Genomic DNA, 6,864 nt, shown 5'->3' with positions numbered 1-6,864 from the left:
CCAGAGGATCAAAAGGTTAAGGGCATACTCAGTTATGGAGTTCAAGGCCAACCTGAGACACACAGTGTGGCAGTTAGAATGTAACCGTCCTCATAATCTCCTAGAGAGTGACACTATTAGGAAGTGTGGATTTGTTGAGTGGGTGTGGCCTTGTTGGAGGGGTACCGTGTCAGTGTGGGGGTGGGCTTTGAGGTTTCCTATGCTCAGGACACCACCCAGTGTCTCAATTGACTCCCTGTTGCCTGCAAGATGTAGGACCCTCTGCTACTTCTCCAGCACCATGTCTGCCTGCATGCTGCAATGACCCACCACGAGGATAATGGACTGGACCTCTGAAACTGCAAGTGAGCCCCCTCAATTCAATGTTTCCTTTAGAAGAGTTGCCATGGTCATGGTGTCTCTTCACAGCAATAGAAACCCTAAGACACATAAACCCCTGTCTCAAAAAAAAAAAAAAAAAAAAAGGTCAGCAAAACAATTACACAAAAAAAGGCTGCTGAGTCTGCAGCCATGAGTGTGCTCAGGCTACAGAAGAGGCTTGCCTCTAGCATCCTTCGCTGGGGTAAAAAGGTCTGGTTGGACCCCAATGAGACCAATGAAATCGCCAATGCCAACTCCCGTCAGCAGATCGGGAAGCTGATAAAAGATGATCATCCAGAAGCCCATGACTGCATTCCCGGTCCGATGCAGGAAAAACACTTCGGCTCTGCGGAAGGGCAGGCATATGGGCATAGGGAAGCGGAAGGGTACCGCCAATGTGAGCATTCCTGAGAAGGTGACCTAGATGGGAAAGATGCGGAACCTGTGTCGACGTCTCAGAAGATACGTGAATCCAAGAAGATTGACCGCCATATGTACCACAGCCTGTACCTGAAGGTCAAAGGGAATGCCTTCAAAAACAAAAGGGTTCTCATGGAGCACATCCGCAAGCTGAAGGCAGACAAGGCCAGCAGGAAGCTCCTGGCTGATCAGGCTGAGGCTCGCAGGTCTAAGACCAAGGAAGCAGGAAAGCGCTGGGAGGAACGTCTCCAGGCCAAAAAGGAGGGGATCATCGAGACTCTGTCCAAGGAGGAAGAGACTAAGAAATAAAGCTTCCCTAGTGTCTGTACCCAGTGGGCTGCCTGTGGTCTCGGGTGGATCAGTCATTAAAATAAAACAAGCCTTTGTCTGTTGCCCTCTTTAAAAACAGAAAAAAAAATACAAAAAACAAATAATAATAATAAAAACTTAGCTTTTGAAGCTGTGGTCCCAATAGTTAGTTACCTTACTTGTGAAGGTAATTAATTAAAGAAACTTGGTGGTGATTCCATTTGTGAAAAAACATTCTGTAATTTAAAGTCTGTCTTCCCAGTTCTAGGGACTTTTACTCTTCGACAGTACTGGTCTGGTTAGGACCCCTGGAGTTGAGGACATGAGAAGACTATCTTGGAAATAAGCCATATATTTTACCTCCACATATGGTTCATAAATGCTAATTTTTGTATATGGAATTGAATTTGAATGGGTCCGTTCTACCTGTTCTTGATGATGTTAAGTTCATGCATTGCACTGGGAGAGATATTATTTTTATTATAATTTTCTTTATTCTTAGTAATTTCATACATGCAATACATGTATACAATAAAATATGACATATCCACCTGTTCCCATTTTCCTCCTCCAACTCCCTCCCTATCTCTCCCAACATGCTCTCCTCCAACTTCATTATTTCCTCTTCTTTTTTGCTCCTCCCCTTCCTCCTCCCTTCCTCCTTCTTCTATAGCTCACTAAATCCAATTGGTGCTAGTCATATGTATAGATATGAAGTGATCCACTGGGGTATGGGAAATCTATCAGTAGGAACACTCTCAAAAGATAAGTATTCTTTCTCCCTAAGCAGCTATCAAGTGCTGATGGCTCCTCGGTAAGAGGTGGGGGCTGAGAAGCACCCTGCATCTATGTTGGCATTTTAGTTGGCTTCATCTCGTGCAGATAACCATGGCGCCTCTGAGTTCATAAGTATGAGAGCCCTCTCATGTCTAGAAGACGGCATTTCACAGCACTCGTCCCCATCCCCCAGCATTTACAGCCTTTCTGTTTCCCTTAGTCTTGACAGGTTTGGAGTGAAGGGATGGGGTCAGCTGGTAAAGCTGCCTCACGTAAGACTGAGCACTCATCTCTTAGTCTCAGCACTTGGACCAGTTATGCATCTCAGCGCCAATGCTGTCCATTGCAAAAGAAAAGGGAGTCTTTCCCGAACAAAGTCTAGAGCAGCACACATCTATAGGTAGGCCGTTTAACAACAAGATCACTGAGCAAAAATAACAATAGCAGACTATCTGCCTATACCCTTGCCAGACACAGGCTTTTTAATCGGTATTATAGTGCCGGGTGTGACATGCTGTCCTGTAGAGCAGGCCTCAAATTCAATAAGGAAGTGGTTAGTTTCCCCATAACAACCATGCCACCATTGTGCATTGGGCACACCTAGCCTTACAGGAAGTGCTATAGGATGCAGAGTCCAGCTCTGTGCAAACATATTGTCTCCCTAACAGCGTGCATGGTATTCTCTGGCACTATAAAAGCCAGTCTGCAGGGTGGGAGTTCCCCGGTCTGTTTGATAGAAGGGTCATATTATAAAACTCCAAAGATAACAAAATTGATTCCCAGGTTGTCTTAGTTAGGGTTTCTATTGCTGGGAAGAGATACCATGACCATAACAACTCTTATAAAGGAAAACATTTAATTGGGTTACTTACAGTTTCAGAAGTTTCGTCCTTTATCATCATGGTGAGCCATGGCATCATGCAGACAGACATGGTATGGGAGGAGGTGAGAATTCTACATCTTCATCTGCAGGCAACGAACAGGAAGTGAACTGTCTCACTGGGTATAACTTGAGCATCAGAGACCTTAAAACCCCCCCACCCCCCCCACAGTGACACACTGCCTTCAACAAGGTCACGCCTATTCCAATAAAGCCACACCCTCCGGGGGCCTTTTTCTGTCAAACCATCACACAGTCTGTTCTAATAGAGTTACTGTTTAAGGGTTTCTCCACTGGACTGGACCGTTTTTCGGTGGCTGGTTACATGCTGTTCCTGTACAAACTGCTTCCTCAATCTAGCATGAGCAACTGGAGCAAAAACTTCTCCATAGGCCCTGTCACCCTATTCGCCATGGCTCTGCACTCATCTTTTCTAACTGTCTACCACACTTGTTTGCGAGTCCTCCCTAAGGCCCACAGAGGACAGTCATGACTGCATTTGTCCTGGTAAATCCCTAAGCTAACATGGTAGGCTGGCTACACTTCTTTAGTTTCCATCACAGTGTGTTGAAGGAAAGCACATATGAATGAACAAATATTAAATCAATCACTTGCTCTGACTTGAAGAACCATTTAAGAGTCAACTTTCCCTGTTGGCCAGGCACAGGGTAAAAAAAAAGTGCCAGGCGGCTTCTGGATCACCCTCATCTAAGCCAGGAGGTTTCACATTTTCAGGAGACTTCTAGCCATGTCTACACACAGTCCCAACTCCATAGGCAGATCCCCAGGATCTCTGAGAACAATGATTGTTTGCAAGTAGAAACTGTTGGCTCAGATTTAGAAACATCTAGAAGCAGCAAAGCTGGTGATATATTGGAAGAAGAGGGGAAGTTCAAGTCTTTTCTTTTTCTTATCTTCTCCAAATTGCTTGTGGCCAATATTTCTTTACTGAGAAAGGAGATAATTTTACAGGTTGATACTTATAGAGAACATTGAGTGAATTTCATAAGCTAAGATCCAGTTCCTACAATGTTAAATAGAATTCACCAGAAATCAGAAAGGAATTCTTGTTTGACCAGGCAGGCTCAACTAGCACTGACTGTCTTAAGGATTCTGTTAAGCCATGTGCAGTTGTCGTGTTAGTGGGTCAAAAAGATCAGATACCAGCATCTTATGACAGTTCAGCACAGTATAGGGTAGGCAGGGCTCCCCAGCACTCCAGAGGAGTCAGGACTGAATCCTAACAGGAAGTCTTCCGGAACATCAGACCTTTGAGGAGAGCTAAGCACTAAAGGGAATATGAATGCCACACCATTACCTGAATAGTTTCATGGCATATTCTGAAGCATTTCATTCATTGCCACAAAATGTTTGAAGAGAGAAACAGAAAAGGCCCAGTTTGGAAGGTGCTGGAGTGCTTTTAAGCGTGTTTTTTTGGAGTGTTTTTAAGTTCTGAAAATGTAGCTCACACTTAGTGTGCTGAAGAATCCAAATGGCTCAACAGTAAAGGAAACTTCTCAGCCTTGTTTAATTAACCAAGGATATTAATTAGACTCACGAAGACAAGTCTAGTATGCAGTGGGCAGTTCAGAACTAGGGGACCATTTACGACCTGTGAGCCAAGGGCCTTAAGTCCCCCTCCATCTTCACCACCGATTACCCTCGCCACTCAGAGTCCTCTGCCAGAAGCCCTCCTAATTCTTCTTCTCTTTCCTGAAAATGGGGAGAGAACAGATTTCCAGAATAGTCCACCTTCAGCACACAGGTTTTATTACACATGATTTATATTGAATTAGTGCCTGTCATTTATGATTTGGTGTTATACTGTGTATATCACGTGGATCCTACATGAACTATCTTACACTTTTTATATCTCTTGTTTGGGACATTTCTCACAGTGAGCCTCAGATATGGGTATGCTTGTGCCCATTTTATAGATGGTCTTCAAAAATTTCAAATGTTGGTTCAAAGGCCATGGCTGTGGTTAAATGCCATCAGCTTGTTCAATTCTTTTGATTAAGTGACTTTCTGTTTTTGTTTGTTTTGTTTTTCAGGATAAAGAGTTTCTAGGTGTAGCCCTGGAACTCGATTAGCAGACCAGGCTGGCCTTGACCTCACAGAGATCTGCCTGCTGCTGCCTCCTAGTGCTGGGGACAACTTTTTGGTCTTTTGAGACACAATCTCACATGGTAGATAAGGCTAGCCTGAAGCTCACTGTGTTGCCCAGGTTGGCCTCGAACGCACAACAGCCCTCTCAGCCCTTTGCATGCTGCGATTACAGGCAATGGCTCCCACCCCCAGGTAGTGTAAATGATTTAGTCCCTCTAGCGTGTTAATGAGATCTGACACTTACATAGTATTTATTATAAGCCAGGCACCAAATTTCAATGGATTTAATTCATCATCAGTCAGCTATTGCTGTCTCTGCTTTCTGACCGGGAAAACAAGATGAAGAAATCAAGCTAGCACTCAAGCTTACACAGATGGAAGACGCAGGGGCAGAATTCAGATGAAGCTGTGTAGTCAGTGGCTGTGCAGCCACGGAAGTCACCTAGCCACGTTCAATCAAGGATTTTCCTACGCCACTGGCTAAGGAAGCATTGTGTTTAGGTTTCAGCAGGCCTGGTTTGGAGTTCTCTCTTGGTCTCTCTTGCTTTGCCCAGCCTGGGCTCTGTGTTCTCTACCCCCTCCCCTACCACACACACACACACACACACACACACTTAGAGACCCCCACAATCTCTATTTTCTCCAGGCATCAGGGGCTCGGTGTCAAAACTTGCAGCTTGCACATTTCTCCCTCAAACCTTATCATGGAATAAAATGTGTTTGCAAAGATTAATGTAAAAGAAATTACTTTAGGACAGAAGGGGGTTTACCATCTCTTATCTACACAGAAAAAAGCAATCTTTTGTGGTTTGAATATCTACAAATTCTCAAAACCTCAAAGGTCTCTAGTATTATGGGGCTATGATGTGCAGTGTGGGTGGTAATTCTACGAAGGACTTTTAAAATAATTGAGTTCAGCATAAGTCACCTTTAGTTCCTGCATGGTTGGGTGGATGAAATCTAACGTTTACCGAGTGTTCCATGTGGGCCGAGCACTCGGCCATGGGCTTTCCGTAGACTGACTTGCTTCACAATAATGTATGAAATGGAGAGAGCTGATGTTCCTATCCTACAAAGGAACAAGACAAGGCACCAAGAGCTGAAGTAACTTGCCCCAGACCTCATTGCTCTGTATCACATGCTGGAACCAGAATACGAAGGGACAGCCTGCCTTTTTACTGTCCCCAACTGCTAAAGCTGTCAAGGCTTTGGCCTTTCACAAAGCCAACAAGAGCCCCCAGGTTCTAACAAAGTAATCATTTACTTTAAAAACCCTCCATTAAAAGAAACATGACATCTACAAATGGCTACCCTCGGGGAACCTTAGAAATCTGTCAACTGGAAATAAGATTCCAGAGGGGGAAACACAAAAACCTTTAATTGCTCCAAGATGGTATGTTGGTTGGCAGCTCTGGCTCATCTTAAAAGGGCATTTTTTGGAAGGTACAGCTGACATTTAACAAACATGATTCGGGTCCTCATCCTCACGACATCACTGGTGCCATTTCTAGGTGTGCTGCTGACTTGTTTTGTAACCTCTCCCTAGGCTGCAGAAGCCAGAGCTGCACACCCTAGGGAATTGTGCGGTCTTCCCCTCATCAAGGGTAAGTACCTTTAGTTTCTCACAGAATTAAGGGTTAAGTTAGTATGTATGGACAGTAGTGGGGGAGAATCATTATCTCCTAAAATAATTTATTTCATGTGACTTCATATATGTACAATGTTGATCTTGTTATGTTACAAACTTTAAGAGAGAGTCATTAAGAACTATTAAAGGGGCTTTCAAACGCTTCTGGGAGGAGCTGGAGAGATGGCTCAGCAGTTAAGAGTTTGTACTGCTCCTGTAAAGGACCCTTGTGAGTTCCCAACTGTGCGTTGGGTGGCTCCTAACTGCCGGTAACTCCAGCTCAGGATCCGATGCCTCCTCACCCACGTACATATACTCAGACATGTGTACATATCCACACAAAGACACAGACACAACAGAAGTAAAATCTGGACGTCTCAAA

At 44.3% G+C, this 6,864-nt stretch overlaps 1 pseudogene; it reads left to right on the top strand.

Annotated features, from left to right (window-relative positions):
• Window positions 1–510: 510 nt before the first annotated feature.
• LOC127230712 (60S ribosomal protein L19-like) lies at window positions 511–1,089 on the top strand (annotated as a pseudogene).
• The last annotated feature ends 5,775 nt before the right edge of the window (window positions 1,090–6,864 follow it).

This window comes from Phodopus roborovskii, unplaced genomic scaffold (assembly GCF_943737965.1).
Source record: "Phodopus roborovskii unplaced genomic scaffold, PHOROB, whole genome shotgun sequence".
In the NCBI taxonomy this organism is placed as follows: Eukaryota; Metazoa; Chordata; class Mammalia; order Rodentia; family Cricetidae; genus Phodopus; species Phodopus roborovskii.
This window is presented reverse-complemented; position numbering and strand designations above follow the sequence as displayed.